Source organism: Amblyomma americanum, chromosome 9 (assembly GCF_052857255.1).
Source record: "Amblyomma americanum isolate KBUSLIRL-KWMA chromosome 9, ASM5285725v1, whole genome shotgun sequence".
Classification (NCBI taxonomy): Eukaryota; Metazoa; Arthropoda; class Arachnida; order Ixodida; family Ixodidae; genus Amblyomma; species Amblyomma americanum.
This window is the reverse complement of record NC_135505.1, coordinates 28,189,927-28,210,532: the sequence shown is the minus strand read 5'-3', so window position 1 is coordinate 28,210,532 and position 20,606 is coordinate 28,189,927.

The following is a 20,606-nucleotide window of genomic DNA, read 5'->3' as shown; positions in this document are numbered from 1 at the left end:
CGGCGGGTCCGGCGTTTGATGAAAATTTGGTATTGGGGGAAAGGAAATGGCGCAGGATCTGTCTCACTGTATTGGCGGACTCCTGAATCGCGCCTTAAGGGAAGGGATAAAGGAGGAACTGATAGAAGAAAGGAAAGGGGGCCGCAGTAGAGGGCTCCGGATTAATTTCGACAACCTGGTGATCTTTAAAATGCACTCAAATCGCACAGCGCACTGGCGCCTTCGCGTTTCGCCTCTGTCGAAACGCAGCCGCCGCGGTCGGGTTCGAACCTGGGTACTCCGGATCCGGGACCGGGTGGATGGACCTTCTGTGTCTGAGAGAAAGCAACCAGTCTAAATTCTTCTGTGTCTGAGAGAAGGCAACCAGTCTAAATTCTGTGTAGGTAGCATTGAGACACCTGTCGCGGTGGCTCAGTGGTTAGCGTGCTCGACAACTGATCCGGAGTTCCCGGGTTCGAACCCGACCGCGGCGGCTGCGGTTTAATGGAGGAAAAACGCTAAGGCGCCCGTGTGCTGTGCGATGTCAGTGCACGTTAAAGATCCCCGGGTGGTCGAAATTATTCCGGAGCCCTCCACTACGGCACCTCTTCTTCCTTTCTTCTTTCACTCCCTACTTTATCCCTTCCCTTACGGCGCGGTTCAGGTGTCCAACGATATACGAGACAGATACTGCGCCATTTCCTTTCCCAAAAACCAATTTAAAAAATTAAAAAACTATAAAAGCATTGAGACAACTGTGTTTACCGATCATCGGGCAGTTTTTATCTCTGTCAAAACAATTGAATAAATAATGTATCTCACCGAATACTTTTTTTTTGATAGCGTTGTTTATAGCCTCTGGGCATAAGGGGGGTTAGGAAAGAAAGAGAAAAGAAAGTAAAGAAAAGAGTGGGTGGGTGGGTGTTAAATAAAGCAGGAAAGATGTGCCGATCTAATAAAGGCGAGGGGGGAGCGGTGATGTGGCCCCTGCGTCCAATCAATATATGAGGACGGGTTGTCTGGGTGGAGACCCGCTGCTGCCAGGTGGCGAATTCTGGTTGGCTTCAGTGCCGGGCAATCCCGCAACAAGTGGTGAATATCAGCCTCAGTGTCTTGTGAGTTGCAGACTGGAAATCCTGGGTGGGGATATCAGTGGCGAAATTGACGCCACGTCCGAGTTACGGCAGGAGTGAGGGCAACTCCGACCCGGATCCTCCGGAGCACAACCTCCTCTGCACGGGTAAGACCGCGGGGGAGGGTTATCGCACACGGAGGGACGTGAGCACGTGTGCGGCGCCGGAGGTGTTCCTTTCTTGTGAGTAGGAGGGTAACATCATCCATACTGAGGAACTGAGGCATTGACGTGGGTAGGGTTTACAAGCGGGTTGCAGAATCTGCAGATCTTTGTGAATTGAGCAGGTCATGTGGGACCCACTCAATACGAATGGCTTGCGGGATGCGAGCCGCCAGGCGATGTATATTCTGGCACATTTCTGGGCTGCGGCTGACGCGTCGGAGTAAACGAGTTGCTTGAAGGGCGTCAGCACGAATGATAATGTGAGCTGTAGGGATCAAAGTAACTGCGACTACAGAGCGAAGCGCATCTTGTATTGCAAGCAACTCAGCACAAAAAGAAGTAGGGGGTTCCGCGAATCGAAATCTGGTCGTCTTGTTAAGTGCAGGCTGGCAGGTGCAGTGAAGTGCAGTCGTCGTTACACAGCCCTGGATACTGGCATCAACATATATAATAAGTCACAACAAACTCGACAAACTGCGCAACCAGCGGAGAACTACAGCTCTCCCTACGTATAACCTGGCATAGTGATCTAAGCCACTGCCAATTTTTTTTCATTCATAATTGCTTTCTTCCTTGCTTGGGAAGAAGAGGAAAAAAGTATTCCTCTCGTGACTTTTCCCGATGTGAGCGCCGGCCTTCGCTTTCTCCGCTGCGGGCACCGCATTTTCCGCGGCTTGCGGCGTCGAACTCGAACGTAGTATGTTCAGGAGCGTTGCGCGCCGGACCCTCTGGGACCTGAGGCGGAAGTTTTTTTGCATGCCTCAGCGTACTTTATTCTTAATGTGGCAATTAATTTACGATACTGCAATGCTTCATAAGTGCTATGAGATCAGCATGTGTTGATTTTGAGATCACAGCCGGAGCTGGAGAAAGAAGCAATGTAAAACAACTAGAACCACCAACCGACTGGTTTTGCTGGACCCATTGACTAATGCATATCAGTCTGTCAGTGTCACGGACAAAAAGGTTTTGGTCCATGTGGCAGATATATATCAGTCGATAAAGTGTACTGGATTCACTATTGGTATAATAATTTTCATATACAACCCTTAGATAGACCGATGCAGTCAATGCCATAGCCTGTAAGACATTATGTATCGATCAGTAAGGTTTGTTAGTTTCTGTACTAGTCTAGTACGAATGCAGATGCAACCCACAGAGAAACTATAGCACCAATACTAATTTTGAAAAGACCACTAAATTTCCCTATGGGTTTTTGGCTAGGGAAAGAGCCCTCGCCACAATGGTGAAAGCTAAAAGAAATATAAAATTGGCTTTTAGGGAATGGAAATGATACCGTTTAAGTCTCACATCTCGGCGGACACCTGAACAGCGCCGTAAGGGAAGGGATAAAAGAGCAACTGTGTCACACAAAAGTGTGCTTATGAGTTAGAATGGTGGTGGTGGTGGTGGTTGAAAACTTTATAAAGTAGAGCAAGCCTTAATTGTTACATCCTAGTGATGGGATTGCTCTTGGATGCGTGTCGTGGCCGGAAGGTGATGCTTCTCAGCGACTTCCAAAGCCCAGTCCACTAGCTGCCGTTGGGAAGCCGGGTCAGAACTGGACACCGCAGCCTCCCATCGCTCGAGTTCTGTGAGTTGCCAATCGGCTGGTGGAAGGAGCTCAGAGCAAGAATAAAGAATGTGTGAAAAATCCGCTTTCAGAGCGCCGCAGAGGGTGCATACTGGCGTGAACAGTCCCGGGTGAACCAGGGCTAAATGGGCAGGGGAGAGGAAGGTGCGGGATTGTAGCTGTCGCCACGTCACCTGCTGCAATTTAGTGAGAGACTTGTGCGGAGGGGGATACGTTAGCCGTTGCTCACGGTAGTGTAGAGTGATCTCGTGATACGCGACCATTCGATCTCGAGCGTCTCCCCAGGCGTCGGCGGCTCCTGCTCGGCTGACGAAACCTCGAGCTAAAGAATGAGCCGCCTCGTTACCTGGTTGGCCGGTGTGGGCCGGGACCCAGAGAAGCTGAATAGGTCGGGTAGGGGCGGGAGACCGGCTTAGAAGCCGGAAAGCGGGTTCGGAGATGCGGCCTTTCGCAAAGTTACCAGACCGCGGTTTTTGATTCGCTCAAAATGTGGGTCGCCGTTGCAGTAGCGATGGCTAAGGCTACGGCTGCCTCCTCCGCTTCCGCCGGAGTGGAGGCAATGACAGTGCCTGCCATAATAGGGGTATACGAATTGGACACTACCGCCAGGGCAAAGGCGGAAAAGGAGGTGTAAGAGGCTGCGTCGACGTAGACGCTCTCCGGCTGTGCGCCATAGTGTTTGGGTTAGAATGGTAAGCTCTCTGCGTGCGTGCTTGCGTGCGCTGTGCGATGTCAGTGCACGTTAAAGATCCTCATGTGGTCCAAATTATTCCGGAGCCCTCCACTACGGCACCTCTTCCTTCCTTTCTTCTTTGACTCCATAATTTATCCCTTCCCTTACGGTGCGGTTCAGGTGTCCAACGATATACGAGACAGATACTGCTCCGTTTCCTTCGCCCAAAAACCAATTATTATTACTAGAATGCGTGCTTGTAAGCCTATAAAGAAGAGAGAAGGCTTCGAAGAGGAAACTCAAGACGCCACACTTTATACTTGACTGAACCAGAAGCAAGACAGCTCACTACACATACACCTAGATAACGCTACAGAAAACACCGCTGTCGTACCACACAGATGGTCCTCACGCGTAAACCACAGTCACACTCAGTCTTCCTACCAAACGCGGATGGTTCGCACACTAACTAGAAGGCGGAGTACTGACAAAAACCCTAGTGGGGCCTTGTTCCAAGAGACGCCGCTGTTCCAGGAGATAAATGTCGAGGACGATCAGGCAAAGAGAGTCGGTTATGCTACGTCGCCTTAGCTGGATGTCAGCGTTTTAGCATCCTCGTACCGGTCACGAGGTCTGGGAAGGTAGCAACAGCCGCAGGTTGAGTCTTCGTTTCTGAGGAGTTGACATAAGCCCCGCGTTCCGAAGACGGGGTCATAGTGTCAACGAGATCGGGGCAGCAGCCGGTGGCGACCACGCCTGGTGAGTGGGCCCGACAATCGAACACCTCCTGCCGCAGCTCACGGCCACGTGCCAACTTGCGCACCTAGAACTTACTTACTCCTGTCCACGTCGCCACCCCTTGTTGTTGTTGTTGTTGTTGTTGTTGTTGTTGTTGTTGTTGTTGTTGTTGTTGTTGTTGTTGTTGCTGCTGTTGTTGTTGTTGTTGTTGTTGTTGTTGTTGTTGTTGTTGTTGTTGTTGTTGTTGTTGTTGTTGTTGTTGTTGTTGTTGTTGTTGTTGTTGTTGTTGTTGTTGTTGTTGTTGTTGTTGTTGTTGTTGTCGTCGTCGTCGTCGTCGTCGTCGTCGTCGTTGTTGTTGTTGTTGTTGTTGTTGTTGTTGTTGCACATAGCACATGCCCACATAGGGGGATTGGCCAAGAATTGGGAGGCACAGAGTTTTTCAGATAAATATTTCCTAGACGAAAATAAAATGAATGGTGAGGAAGAAGTAAACGACAAGGAGCAGCGAAATGAAACGGGAAATGAAACGGGATGAATATCTGTTCCAGTATTAGAGCCATGCTGCAATTTTCACAGATGTCTCTCAGCAAGGCGAAAAGCCAGCAGTAGGTGTTCATTCACACACACTAGAATGGAGTTTTTATATTTGGGTCTCGGATTTTACACCAATTTTCGCTGCTGAATTACTCGCTATTTGTTTGGCCCTTCATAAAGTTCCCGTAATATTTCTCAAGTTATCATTCTCTCGGACTGCCTCTCAGTCTTGGCAGCACTAGAAATTTCGGCAACTGGTCTCTTGTACCGATCCCTAATGTACTTCTTCACACGTCATTTTGAAGAGGAGTGTTCTCAATCGATCCCAGGGCACTGTGGCATTACTCTGTTCCCGTCCCCCAGAGCAGAGTAGTAGGCCAGATATTTATTTTTCAGGCCAACCTCTCTGCCTTTCTTATCAATAAACCCTCTCTCTCTACTGCCAATTCGATGGCCTTTTTCGCAGCAAAATCAGCCATCATATGGCCTGTTGCCTATGTCGTTCTGAGCCTCATCCTGCTGACGACGCCCCGTTATGAACGTTACCAAATAAACCGTTACCCGATCCATGAGCCCATGCTTGGTACAGCGGATTTCGAACATTTGAAATTCCCATGGAACATACGTTCTTGCGCATAAAGACAATGGAGGTTTCCATGACGATGTTGCCCTGCAGGATTCCTCGCCTTAATCTTTATTTATGCCGTTCTGAGTTCACGCCGTCGAATCTTTGTTCGCCGTGCTATGATGTTGAAACGATAGATTATTTCATCCTCTACTTCCGGAGGTTTGCACGGCAGAGAATTCAGTTTTCGCAAAATCCTCTCGCTCAATTAGGGCTGCCGTTTACTCTGCTCGTCCTCCTCTCCTTCGGTGCAACCGCCAAAGGGCATGCCATTAGGCAAGTGTGTCAGCTTTTTCACAAGTATAATATTAGAACGGGCAGATTTTTGTGTTAAATTCTCGATGCCTTTACTTTACTCTCAAAATTAATTTCTTTCTGATAAATTCTTTAGATTTTAGTGATTGCACCCACACCGCTTTGTTTTCTCGCTTTTCATTCCGATCTCTTCAAAATCTTTGAAAATTCGTGATTTTCTTTTTCTCTCAGTATCCTCTGTATTTTTGAGCCACTTGAGACAAACCTGGATGAGTTTTTTCCTCTTTGGATCCGCACGAAACCTTGGCCTATCCCCGCCGTAGGTATGATCCATTGTATTTGAGGCAACAACAGCAACAATGGGAGATGCATAACGCACCCTGGAGATCGACACTGATGGTGTCTTCGACTGGTCGCTTTAGATCGCTCTAGAGCGCTCTGAATGACGACCGCACATTCGGCTGGTCGAAACCGGCCGCTCTGAATACATTCGGCTGGTTCTTTCTGAACGCTCGTCTCCAGCTCCGAGTGCTCTGAGGCGCTCCGAGAAAAAAGTCGGAGCGGCTTCGAGATGACTCCACGTGACAGAGCCACTTCCGCCATTTCGCGAAAGCGGTACGAGTCCTCGGCGTCCCCTGCGCGTATGCAGAAGCAAGTCTAGGCTTTTGACGCAGTAGTAGCGTCCTTGCTGTGTTGTGCGTGTTGTCGGGCAAGTTGGCTTTGCATGATAAGAAGTTAGCGCAAAACTTAGACGAAGACAGAGAAGAAACACACAAGACGACAGACGAGCGCTCGTCTGTCGTCTTGTGTGTTTCTTCTCTGTCTTCGTCTAAGTTTTGCGCTAACTTCTTCTTATCTTGCTGTGTTGTGTTTTGCGGGTGCCTGCTGTGAGAGGCAAAATGTGCGAGACGCCGGAAGCTACGCTAGGAACGCGGTCTGTGTTCCTGTCGCAAGACAACAGCGATTCCAGGAGCAGCTCAGACGAGCACGACAGTGCTATCCACAAGGCGTTGTTCGAAAAATGAGCGTCCCGTGGGACGGAAAGCCGGGGTAGCGATGGATACATTCTAAGCGGCGACCGCGATGCGAACTGTGTGCGGGCACGTGTGGCTAAATGTAATCAAGGGACCTTACGTGCGGCTGCTGTTGACATCAGCAGCGGTGCCGCGAAGTGGTTTCAGAAGTTAAGTCCCCCTTCTGCCTCCTGCGCTTCCGCTCTAAAAACTCGCTGATCGTTCGGCTTGACTAGTCTCGCTATGCGCTCAGAGCGAGAGCGGCTCCCACTTGATTGGTTGGTAACAACTTTATTCAAAAGTCCTGCAGAGCTTTCGCCGACGCGGCCTTATGTCTCCAACGTGGGGACGTCGAGGTGTTGCCTCGCCGTCGCCTCGCGGGCCTGCTGGACGGCCCCGAGTTGGTCACCGAGACTGGGGCTGCGCAAGGCAGCGGTCCACCGCGGCGGGGGGGGGGGGGGGGGGGGGGGGGTTCCGGAGTTAGCACCGTCAGGGTTTTTGCTACAGTCCCAGAGCAGGTGGGGTAAAGTTGCTATATCAGTGTGGCAGACCTTGCATATATTAGTCGGGTATATTCCGGTCTCGAGTCTGTGGTATTGTGCCGGGTTCGGGTACGTGAGCGTCTGCAGTTGTCTGAAGGCCACCGCGTGCGCCCTGTCCAGCTTGTCGTTGGGCGGAGGGAAGGTTCGGCGGGCCAGGCAGAGGGCCTTGGTAATTTCGTGGTAGGTGGTCAAACATTCTTTGGTGCTGTCTCGTGGACGACGGTCGCCGGCGCGGTTCGCGAGCTCGCGCGCCTTGACGTGTGCCGCCTCGTTTCGGTTGCGATATGTGTCCGATACTTCTCCCAGGTGCGCCGGGAACCACTGGATTCTGGTTTGAAAAGACTTTTCGATTTCTCAGGATTCGGGCCGCTGTCTGTGAGATCCATCCTTTGGCGAAGGTTTTGACCGTTTGTCGCGAGTAGCAGAGAACTGTGGTGCACGTCGGATCCGAGAGGGCGAGGGCCACCGCCGCTTCCTCCACTTCTGCGCGCTCGCACGCTACACTTGCCGTTACGCGCGTTTCGCCAATCGAATCGACGACCGCAACCGCGAATCGCGAGCGTTCTGCGCATTCCGCGGCGTCATTGTACCTTGTCCCCGTTTCGTCTCCGTGGTTGTGTAGGAGAGCTCTGGCCCTGGCCACTCTTCTTCCCCGGTTGTGATCGCGTCCGGAACAGCGACTTTCTGGCCTTGTTGTGCATGGTACCGGATGCCGACACTTTCCATGATCTGGCGTCATACTCTCGTGCCCGCTAATCTTTCTAGTTGTGAAGTGCGCTGCGCCTCGGCGATTTCGGTAAGCGTGTTGTGAAGCCCTAGCTGGAGCAAGCGTTGCGTGCTGGTGGACTCGGGTAGACCCAGTGCTATCTTGTACACCCTGTGGAAGAGGACGTTGATCTTGGCTTCTTCTCCCTTGTACCAGTTGTGGAATGCCGCGACGTACGCAATATGGCTCATGACGAAAGATTGCATGAGTCGTGTGAGTCTCGCCTCCCTCATTCCGTTTCTTCTGCTGGTGACCCTCTTGAGGATTCGCATGGCGTTAGCCGTCTTGAGCTGTAATTTAGTGATCGTTTCGGCGTTGACGTCATTGGCTTCGGTTATCATGCCAAGGACCCTAATTCTGTGCACTATCGGGATGGTTGCTCCGTTGCTCGTGCGTAGTCTGATCTCTTCGTATTCTCGTCTGGTCGTTGCCGCATTCCGACCACACCCGGGTGGTCTGCCCCTCTGCGTAGGGCGGTAGAGTAGGAGTTCCGACTTTGTAGGCCAACATCGTAATCCCGTACCCACAAGGTATTCCTCTATTGTTTCGATTGCTAGTTGCAGTGCCGTTTCGATGTGATCGTCGCTGCCTTCGTGCACTCAGAGTGTTATTTCGTCGGCGTATATGGTGTGCCGGACGTCTTCGAGTTCTTGTAGCTTTTCTGCTAGCCCGATCGTGACGAGGTTGAAGAGCATGGGCGAGATGACGGAGCCCTGCGGGGTGCCGGTGCTTCCCAGCATTTGCTCTTCTAGCTGGATATCCCTTGCCACTAAGAAAGCTCACCTCTCTGTCAAAAAATCTTTAACATAGTTGTACGAGCGTACACCTAGGTTTTGCCGCGATATCTGGTGTAAGATCGCCGAGTGCGCGATTCTATCGAACGCGCTTTCAAGGTCGAGGCCGAGAATTGCTCTGGTGCCTCTCGTCTTGCCGTCAAGCACCTGGTGCTTGAGTTGTAACATTGCGTCTTGCGTGGATAATTGGGGGCGGAATCCTATTATGGATGGTGGGTATACCCCTTTCTGCTCTAAGTGGGCTTGCCAGCGCTTAAGCAGTACGTGCTCCATGGTCTTGCCGACGCACGACGTTAGGGATATGGGGCGAAGGTTGTCGAGGCTCGGCGGTTTTCCGGTTTTTGGGTTTAGTATCATTCTCGCAGTTTTTCACTGTTGCGGGAGGCTGCCGCGCTGCCAGCACTCATTGATGAATGCCGTTAACTGTTCCACGGATTGGTCGTCGAGATTCTTTAGGGCGCGATTCGACACCCCGTCGGGGCCCGGCGCCGATCTGCTGTGGAGGTTTTGCAGCGCCGTCCTGATCTCTTCTACGTTAAAGTCCTTATACAATGCTGCGTTCGGATCCCCCTCATATGAGTTGTGTTGTGCGGTCGAAGTGTGCGGCAAGTACTTCGCTCGTAACCGGACGGTCACTGCATCTTCACCGTGCTACTCGAGCTCCTTGTGTAATAGATGTTTGAGGCAGTTCCTCTGGTGGGACTTGGTCTTCGTTTCGTCCAACAGATGCCTGAGCAGGTTCCACGATTTACCGTTGTGTAGTTGGCCGTCGACTGCATTGCATAACTCATCTCATTGCTGGCGGTTGAGTGTTCGGCAGTGCTCCTCGATGTTGCGGTTGATCCCCGCTATTTCCTTTCTGAGTCTCCCATTGAGTCTCTGTCCCTTCCACCTGGCCAGAACAGAGTTCTTCGCCTCGATGAGATGCGCCAGGCGGCTGTCCATTTTGTCAGTTTCAACCTCTGTTTCGGCGGTCTTGGTTGACGCTTTGGCGTCTGCAACCAGCGAGCGGGTCCAGGCTTCGATGTCCGTGATCGTATCTCCTGAAGACTCTTGTTCGTCTCGTTTATTTCTGAAATCTTCCCAATCGGTCCATTTGAAATTTCGCTTACTACCGTGCGCCTTATCCGGAGTCTGTACGTGTATTTCGACGATCATGTGGTCACTCCCCAGGTCGGTCGACGTGTTTTTCCACGTGATAGCCGTCGTCCGTCATTTCGGACGAACGTCAGGTCCGGGGTCGTGTCTCTGGTAGTTGAGGTACCGATTCTCGTCGGGTGCGCCGGATCCGTAAGTAACGTGAAGTCGAGTTCCTGTGCATCTTGCCCGAGTTGCCTTCCCTTGGTCGTGCTGTAGCCGTAACCCCATTCCGCGTCTGCCGCGTTGAAATCTCCCCCTGCAATCAGCGTCCGGGACCCGGCAATCTTGAGCGTCTTCTGAAACAGCGCTCGGAAGCATTGGCGGCGTTTCGATGGGCTGCTGTACACGTTCAGTATAGATATACTTTGTTTCCTCTGCTTGGTGGGTATCAGTTCGATGAGATCGTGTTCCATCTGGACGCCGCTTAGTTCGTGGTCAACGAATGTGAGACGCTTCCTAACGAGCGTGCATACACCTCTCCCCTCGATTTTGCTGCCTTGCGTTTTGTAGCCTGTTAAGGTAGCCGCGTTGGTGAGCGTTTCTTGGAGAAATATTACATCCGGTTTACGTGTTCCGTGCCTGATGTGTTGCTGTAGAACGTCCTTTTTGCCCGCGAAGCCGCCGCAGTTTCACTGCCATATTACTATCCCTTGGTTATCGTTGGCCGTGTTGATGCTGATGCAAGTTACCCGGCTGCCCTTGATGGTGGCTCGGTCCCGCATCACTGCTCGCCGGTGCGTGTCCGTGTTGCGTGAATACCGAGTGATTCAGTATTATCTGCATGTTTCCTTTAAGGTTAGTGATCCTGTTTGTGAGGCCGAGGAATGTTGCGTGTAGTTTTTCAATGGTACTTTGCATGGTGCATAGCATTTTCTTGATGTCTGTAATTTGCACTCGCACCTGGCTCTCGAAACCGCCCTCGTGGTGTTGTATCGCCCGTTTCTTCGGGGCGGGCGCGTCCGCGTCAGGAACGCTCGCCTGTACCTGTTGTTGTGCGTTCTGTTTGTTTTGTTCCATCACCGCGCGCTCGCGTCTGAGTTCTCGCATCTCTTGCATTAGGTTTTAGACCAGAACGCAGAAATGCGAAAAGAGAACGCGGTGACGCGCGAACAATTGTTCGCGCGTCACCGCGTTCTATTTTCGCATTTCTGCGTTCTCTTTCCTTAGCGCCTCTAAAATGTCATTATCGGCTTTTTGATTCTGCTCTGGGACTGCAGGTGCTGTTACGACCCACTCCCGCGCGATGCCCCGGACAGTGTCCGCCCAGCTCACCTTGTCTCCGGGAGTTGGCGGCCTGGATCTCGATCTTGTTGGAGCGCGGTTGTGCCTTTGACGACTGCGGGACCGGACCGGCCACGCGATCGCGACGTGGATCTGGGTCTGTGCGGCTGGATGGGCGGGTAGTCTTGCTGTGTCATTTGGGCATGTGCGTTTCGGCGCTCCCATCGTCGCCTGCGAATCACATACGGAGTCTTGTACCTTGCTTTGCAGGCCTTGTCGGCCGTCATGTGAGCGCCGCCGCAAAGGTTACACTTGGGCGAGCATTGGTGCCCCTGGTCTGGGTTGCGGCCTCCGCAACCCCTGCAAATGCGGTTGGCAGGATTTGGGCAAACGTCCATGCGGTGGCCGAGGCATCCGCACTTGTAACAGATGTCAATTTGCTTGCGATACAACGTGCAACGAACGAGTGTTGCGCCGTACCTGACGAGGTTGGGCACTTTCATTCCGTCGAAGGCAATTACAACCGTGGTCCTAGTGCCTATGCGTTTGGCCGCCAGTGCCAGTGGGTTTCTCGGGTTTACGATGTTCTCGTCCAGTGCTCGGGGTCCGTCCTCAATAGGGATGCCACGAATCACACCCTTGGTTCTATCATCGGGTGCCGTTTCGTACGCGTTGACTTCGTGCGGTTTCCCTTGGATGTGAATTTCCCGCAGTTTGGCATAGCGGTCCGGCTCCCACTCTGCCAGATACTAACCGGATCGTGGGAGCGACCAGTCGAAGACACCATGAGGTTTATAGCCAAGTGGATAAATGATAATGGTAATTGTAAGAATAAAAATATTGAAAAACGTGACCAAGGTAGCCGGCTTGATTCCATTAAAAAAATGTTCGATAGCACCACTTCTTTAATGCGTCCACTTCAGTTTCTTCCGCTTCGTTATCGGTGTCGTCTTCGTCTTCTCCATCTCTTCCAAAAACACCACAGCATTCTTCTTCCTTCCTTCCTATGTTTCGTTCCAGCGCCACGTGCCAAGTAGCGTGCCTTTCCGGTAAAGTGTTTTACGCATCCCTCGTGACAGGCTGAGAGAAGAAAGGAAGAAAGCGGTGCCGTAATGGAGGGCCCCAGAAAATTCGAACACCTGGGGAACTTTAATATGCATTGACAACCCACACCACACGGGCGCCTTTGCGTTTCGCTTCCATAAGAACTGTTGCTGCCGCTGCGGTCGGGTTGGAATCCGGGTGCTCCGGAACAGTTGCCCAGCGTCCTAACCACTGAGTTGCCGCGGTGCGTAGGTGGTGAATGTTCCTCCATCCCAGCCCAGTACGGCCAAGAAGACACAAACCCCCCGCCGAAAAAAAAAATTTGTTGCTGTGACTGCAGGAAGAACTAAAAGGAAAAATTGGCTGTGATTTACACTTTGGTTAACCCTGGTGGGAAGCGAAAGCTTTTTTTGCATGGCTACGTTCACAAACGCCACACACACTGCCGAATGGATTGTCTGTAAAGCGGCGATGAAATGCCCAATGCCCGATAGGGCAGTTGCCACCTGCCACGGTGGGCATACTGTGATGACATCAGTAAGTCACAAGACCTGCCACGTCACACCTGTCACGTGACTGCACTGACGCTGCCCGCTTGAAAACCTAGCGTAGTGAAGCTTTCGCTTCAAAAGGAGCGGGCCAGCGCCCTGGCTCGAGCTGAGCCACAGTCGATGCCACGTGCAGGCGTAGGAGAGTTAAAAAATAGTTGTCAAAGAATGAAAGACAGGACGCGCGTCGTAACAACCACGTCGTCTGAAGCAACGACTATAGTTTAGCAACGGATACCATGAAGACAAGGAGCTCTCGCCTCATGTGTGAGAGCTCCCAGGTCCCAGCTCCGTAAGGCCAGGAAGGCACCGATCTCCGCTAGTTGTTGTTTTCGACTGCAGGAAGAATTGAAAGGAAAAGGCACGGGCTTGCCCACTGGCTCAAGGTGAGCCACAATCGCTGCCTCGTGCAAACAGTAGGAGAGTTGAAAGATAGGAGAGGACAGATTGAAAGAAAAGAGGCGCGTCGCAACAACCGCGTCATCATAAGCAACGACGACGGTTTAGCAACAAATACCCCCGGTGGCAAGGAGCCCTCGCCACATATGCGAGAGCCCCTAGATTCCAGCCCCGTAAGGCCAGGAAGCCACCCTCTCCTACCCCCGAAAACCCATCAGTGCAGACAATTTTATAACCCTTCGACACCTCTTGTTATTCTTTTACTGCCACTTTCTGCGCAGTCCTCACTGAGCGGTTGAGGTGTCCATAAGAATGTGAGAGACGCATAATTAACGACGGTTAATTGTTCTTAATAATTAAAAAATAACTATTAAGGACCGCCGTCGTTGCTTAAAATTAATAATAATAATTGGTTTTTTGGGGAAAGGAAATGGTGCAGTATATGTCTCATATATCGTTGGACACCTGAACCGCGCCGTAAGGGAAGGAATAAAGGAGGGAGTGAAAGAAGAAAGAAGAAGAGGTGCCGTAGTGGAGGGCTCCGGAATAATTTCGACCACCTGGGGATCTTTAATGTGCACTGACATCGCTCAGCACACGGGCGCCTTAGCGTTTTTCCTCCATAAAAACGCAACCGCCGCGGTCGGGTTGTCTTCGGTGGGCGTTCGAAGCGAGCGGACGTGTTTTTTAGTTCTCTGCTCCTTCGGACGCTGGGCCTAAGGCTTCGCGGCGTTGCGGGGTCTCCCCATGGAGGCCACAGACACCGTGAACGAGCGAAGGCCTGTGTTCGGCGGTGACAATCAGCAACGCAGGGCAGGCCGCTCACGCTCACGATCAAGGAGACGAACGCCATCCAGAGCAAGGTCGCCCAGCACCATTCGGCGAATGCAGGCCGAGATCGCTGATCTGCGGGACACGGTGAGGTGCCTGACGGCGGCGCTCGTCACCACCTCGGAGAACCTTGAGTCCGTCATCGGGACCTTGGACGTGTCGCTGGCGGACCCACGCGTTCTAGCCTTGAGGGACGCCATGGCGCTCGCTCACCAGACGCAGAACTTCATGGCGGCTCCCTCCCCGCCATTTCTGGCCACCCCTGCGCTTCCTGCCGCCATTGCTGCTCCTGGGGAACCGGCTGTGATGCCCTCTCCCCCTGATGCTGCTGCTGCGGGCTCACCGCGGACACCTGCAGCCGAGGAGAGCATGTGCACCCCAATGGACGAGTCTGCTCTCCGGAAACGGCGACGCTCAACGGGTTCCGAGGAGGAGAGGGACTCGGAAACCAAAAGGGACATCGCGGTGGCCAAGCGGGAAGCTCGAAGGCCCCCCACCGTCACTGTTCCCTCTCCCTTCACACTCGAAGGAGCAGGGCCTTCCCAGCAGGAGCCCCATGGAGACCACCTCCAGCCTGCTGCTGATGCTGCTGCTGTTGCTGGTGGGGCGACGGCGTCCGGAAGAAAAACGGGTGCGACCTCACCAAATCCCGCCGCACGAGACCAGGCTGCAGCTGGGGCTTCGTCTGCTGGCAGCGAGTGCGCCCAACTCCGCGGCGCGCCGCAGCAATGCCCCGCAGGCAGCGGCGATGCTGATGCAGGGGCCAGCCTGGTCCCGTGGCGCATAATCACTACTGTTGTATCCCGTACCGTTGGGGAACTGCCCGGTCGACTGCCCGGAGCAGCCGGAGCACCACCACGTCAAGCACCCGCCACGTACATACTTCGACCAACTCCCCCCCTTTATTCCAGTTCAATGATGAATATATATACAGATGTGCGAGTCAGCTGACCAGATAGGGCGCATGCCTAGCGCCACCTAGTTTATACAAACATAACTACAGAATACAATACCACATTATTCCCCCTCAAAAGAGTTAGCAACTAACACTGGAAAAACACAATAAACCACTCAATGTCTTTCATAGTCTTTAAACCACACTGGTGGTCTTCTTTGTCTCGTCGAATGCCTCAGTCCTGGAACGTCCCTTTCAACTGGCGTCTGAACAGATGGCTGCTGGGGTGGGTCGTGGTTCTCCTGCTGTGGTTCGCCAAGTGGTTTTGCTGATTCAGGCGAACAACTTTTCGGAACTGTAGGTGGTGGAACTGGTTGGGGGCAAGGTACCAGCCGACTCCGATTCCATGTGCGGCCATCATTGAGCTTGTAGGTATCTTGACCACATTGGTCCACAATGGTGAATGGACTCGAGTAGCTCAGAGCGCCCTTAGGCACGTGACCAGGCAACTTGACTCTCACCGGTTGACCTGTTGTTAATGGAGAGTACTTTGCAGCTCGTCGACGGTCAGTGTAAGTCTTACTTGCTTGTTGCCTTTGTGCTACTCTGCTGCGGATGGACTTCATCGCTGCCTGCGGATCTTGAAAAAACTCTTTACCTGGCGCTCCTACAAGATCAAGTTTTGTTCTGGGATGACGGCCGTGAAGAAGGACGGCAGGCTTCACTCCTGTGGTCGCATGCGGTGTGAAACGGTAGACTCCCAGGTATTCGGTGATAGCTTCCTTCAAAGGCCGATGTTCTTGTGCGCAGACTTGAACGTACTCTTTGAGTACTCGATTAAACCTCTCTACCTGCCCGTTAGCTTGCGGATGATAGACTGCTGAATACGTATGAGCGATGCCACGTTCTTTGAGGAAACTGTCAAACTCCAAGGCTGTAAACTGAGCACCATGATCACTCACAATCTCGTCTGGATATCCTTCCCTGCTGAAGATGCTTCGCAGAAAGGAGATGACTGTTGCAGTTGTCACCCTTGCTGAGAAACAAACCTCAGGCCACTTGCTGTAGTAATCGATGGCTGTAATGGCAAAACGGCAATCTGCCGGCACTTCGGAAAAAGGGCCCACAATATCGATGCCTCGCTTCTGCCATGGTGCAGATGGGAATGCAACTGGCTGCAGAGGTGGTGTCACGGGTTTTGCAGACTTGTCAACAGATTGGCATACCGCGCAGGATGCAATGAATTGTTCTACTTGCTTGCACATAGCAGGCCACCAGTATTGCTCACGTAGTCGCTGCTTTGTCCTCGTTATTCCCGGATGAGACTCGTGGGCTACGTCAAGAAGCCGTGCTACGAGGGACGAAGGTACTACAAATTTGTCACCACGAAGCAGGAGGTCTCCAACGACTGAGAGCTCAGTTTGCACCCGGTAGAACGGAACTGCTTCGGCAGGCAACATCTTCACTGCGGGCCATGCCGATGTCACCCACTTTATAACCTGCTGCAGCAACGGGTCCTGCATCGTTTCAATGACAAACTCTTCATGAGTAATGCATGTTGAGACAACACAAACAGTCTCTTCTTCCTCTTCCTCCACACGACCTGGAAGGGGCATCCTTGAAAGAGCATCAGCAACAGTATTCTTGTCACCCTTGTGAAATTCAATCGTGAAGTTGTATGCCAACAGCCTGGCGTGCCACCTCGCAATCCGGAACGGTCGGCGACCTACTCCCTTTGTACTAAGGAGTGTGACCAGAGCCTGGTGATCGGTGCGTAATATGAATGAACGACCCCAAAGGTACACTCTCCAATATTCGCATGCCCACAAGCAAGCAAGGGCTTCCAATTCCCCTACAGAATACTTCTGTTCCTGTGAAGTAAGCCTGCGAGAAGCAAAAGCAATCGTCACCAGTTCATCATTCCTTGTCTGTTGCAACACTGCTCCCAAGCCAATGGATGAGGCATCCGTAGTGACAATAATGTCACCCGCAGGATCAAATAGCTGTAAACATCTTGTGGCCAGGGAACATTTCAGTTGCTCGAAACAAGCTTGTCTTGCAGGGTTCCATGTGAATGTGGCATTCTTACGTAGCAACTCTCGAAGAGGCTCGACAACCACCGCATAGTCAGGTATAAATTTGGCGTAGTAGCCTACCATGCCCAAGAATGAGCGCAGAGTACCGACATTTGTTGGGGCTGGCACAGCCTTGATGGCGTCAATGTTACTTTGTAAAGGGCGTATTCCCTTGTGACTGATCCTGTGACCAAGGAAGTCGACTTCTTGCACATTAAAAATGCATTTGTCATTCAACTTCAATCCAGCCTTTGCAATCAAGTGCAAAACTTGTTTCAAATTCTTGAAGTGCTCTTCACGTGTGCTTCCGTACACAATGACATCATCTATGTAGCACAAAGTGTTTTTGCAGTTCTGCAAAATAGTGGCCATCATTTTCTGAAACGCAGACGGTGCTGATGCAAGACCGAAACAGACGCGCTTGAATCTGTACAGTCCACTATCGGTTATGAAGGTAGTCAGTTCCCTGCTTTCAGGGCTTAGCAGAACTTGGTGATATGCAGCTGTTAAATCAATCTTTGAAAAGTAATTTGCGCCATGAAGTTTGTGCAATATTTCTTCCGTGTGCGGCAGTGGAAATTTGTCAACGACAATCGCTTTGTTTGGTTCGCGCAGATCGACACAAATTCTTATCTTGCCGTTTTTCTTTGCTACTACTACGATTGGAGAGACCCATTCAGACGTGTCAATCTTTTCTATGACATCTTCTTGCTCAAGGCGCTGCAGCTCTTCGCGTACTCGGTCTCGCATTGAAAATGGCAAACGCCGCAACTTAGCAACAACAGGCGTGATTCCTTCTCTTATCTTGACCTTATGGACAAAATTTGTTGCAAGCCCTAACTTGCCATCAAACAAGTGCGGAAACTGGCAAAACAGTTCACGGTCAAGGCCTTCTGGCGCTTGCGTAATATGGGTGCATTGCAATGACGTACCGTTGATTTGCAGACGCAGCGTTTCGACAGCGTCGATGCCGAGAATGTCAGTACCGTCCTTGACGACGTAGAAGAGAATGTCGGTCTGCCGATCCTGGAAGATGACTGGCGCCGTGAAACACCCCTCGATGGTTATTCTGCGGCGAGAGAAATCGTAGAGTGACGCTGATGTTGGCTGCAAAGGGAAGCGTTTCAACCTTGAATACGTGGCGTTCGACAGAATGGAGACAGCAGAACCCGTGTCTACGAGGAAACGTATAGGAACATCTTGTACGAAGACTTCTGTGTGTATCCCTCCTTTGCACTGCCGGTCGAGAAGCAACACGTTGAGATCGCCGGATGCACTGCAGGTGTCGACTTCTCGGACAGCAAGGGCCCTTTCGTCAGGCATGCCGCTTCTACAGACACGCTGAAAATGTCCTCGTTTGCCACATTTGCTGCAAGTTTTACCCCGCGCCTTGCATGTCTTGGAATCTGCAAGATGCCCTGAAGACCCGCAACGGAAACAGGACTTCGGCTGCTGCGAACGCGGTAACTGCGTTTCTGAGCGGCATGGCATCCGATGTTTTTCGACCTTTTGAACGCTCGCAGCCGATGACTGCAGCTCAAGTGAGTATTTGGTGGCTTCTTCGATACTGTTTGCAATAGCCAGTGCGCGTTCAAGAGTGAGCGAAGTGCCTTCAAGCAGTAAGCGTTCCCGAAGAACAAGGTTGCACGTTTTCGCTACAAGTTGGTCACGAATAAAATCGTCAGCCTGCTTACCGAAGTCGCAACTTAATGCCAGCTCACGCAACGCCGTGACGAACGCTGTTGCAGTCTCCCCGGGCAGTTGGGTGCGTTGTCCGAACCGATGCCGCTCCACGACGACGTTTGTTTTAGAAGTGAAGTAAGCGTCCAACGTAGCCACCGCTGCATCGTACTCGTCGCTCGTACCGCTTCCTTCCTTTCCTTCTGTAGGCGGCGTCGACGATTTCTCCTCCGGCAACGCGTAGTACAAGCGTTGGCCTTCCACACCCAAACAGTGTAGCAGCAAAGCTTTACGGCGCGCAGGTGGGTGAGCGTCGCTCCCGGACGCCAGGAGATAGTTCTTGAAAAGGCGGTGCCACTGCGTCCAAGGAATGGCGGGCTTCCCGGGTGTCGGCAGGAACTCGGGCGGTTGATGCAGGCTCATTGCTTCCGCGTTCGGTTACTTCACCACTCGTCGCCATAACTACAGAATACAATACCACAACTACCAAGGCGCAGCGGCGTCGGAGAGCTGCCCTGGAGCGAGCCGCGGTTGCCGTGGAGGTCCCGTCCAGCCTGGTGGGGACGGTGCTGTTTCAGCCGGCGAACCGGGGCACCGCCTTCACCAGGGAACAGGGCTGGGAGTTGGCCGAGGAAATCGGATCCCGCCCGGGCGTCCTCGCCCTCCGGGTAAACATGCGGCGGAATGTGGTGGCAGTGGACGCGGGGAGCAGCGATGCTCTCCAGGCCCTGCTAGTCACGGCCGTCATCCGCGGCGTGCCGGTCTGCGCCAAGGAGCCTCCTCCTCGGAATCAAAGCTCCGGCCTGGTCTTCGGTGTGGACGGGCGCAGGACGGCGGAGGAGCTGCTAGCGGCGGCGGAGTCAACGGTACCGATGGTGTCGGCGTCTCTGTCGGGCAGCACACTCGCTCTCCGTTTTGCGGCGCCGACACCCCCGCCGTTCATCACCATATTCAAGCGCAGGCTCGCGGTCCGCCCCTGCCGTCCCCGGCCGCTCCAGTGTGCCAAGTGCGCCAGCCTGGGGCATGCCACTGAGGTGTGTCGTGCTCCTGCCCGATGCACGCGCTGCGGCGGGCCGCACGAGCCTGGTACCTGCGCGAGCAAGCCCCGCTGCATTAACTGCGGGGGGCGGCACGCAGCCATTGACCCAGCGTGCCCGCACTGGCAGCGAGAGCGTCACGTGGCCACTTTAATGGCCACATCCATGGCCCCGATGTCCACGCGGGTTGTCCGAGCCGTCGTCCAGGCTGAGACAGCGGCCCCAGCCCAGCAACATCAGCAGACGCCGCGCGCTCTTTCTTATGCGCAGGTCGTCAGGGGAACACCCCAGCAGCAGCAGCAGCAGCAGACACAGAAGCAACGGCAGCGCCGGCAGCGGCAGCAGCGATCCGGTTGCCCGGCGTCCCGTACAGCGCGGCCCGAGCCTGCGGCCGCTTCTCACGGCCAGCCCCCTGACGCACGGGACGCGGAGATCGCGCGCCTAAAGCTGGCGTTGCGCGCCCTCAGCGCACTTTTCCCGGAGGGCACCGATGGACACCGGGCTTGCTTAGAAGCAGCGGGTGCTCCCGCACAGATAAGCCAGCATGATGGCTAGCCGCCGGGCTCCCTCCCGCATACCATCCATCCTGCAGTGGAACGTGCGCTCACTTGCGGCGCGGTACGCCGAAATGCGAGTTCGCATCGCGCAGGATTCGCCGGAAGTTATCGCACTGCAGGAGACGTACGTACGTTCACATGACGGGGAGCCCCAGATGCGGCTACCAGGCTACATTGGCTACCACTCAGCCACCACGTGCGAGGAACCCACCTGTGCTGCAGTTCCCTGTTGTGTCACATCTCATCGCCCCGGGAAATCAAGGTGCGCGATATACGTGCGGCAGGACGTCCAGCACACCCTCGTCGGCTCGGCGGCGGCAACATCTGACGCCCAGGAGTGCGTGGTGGTGACAGTGCGCGTCGGTGGTG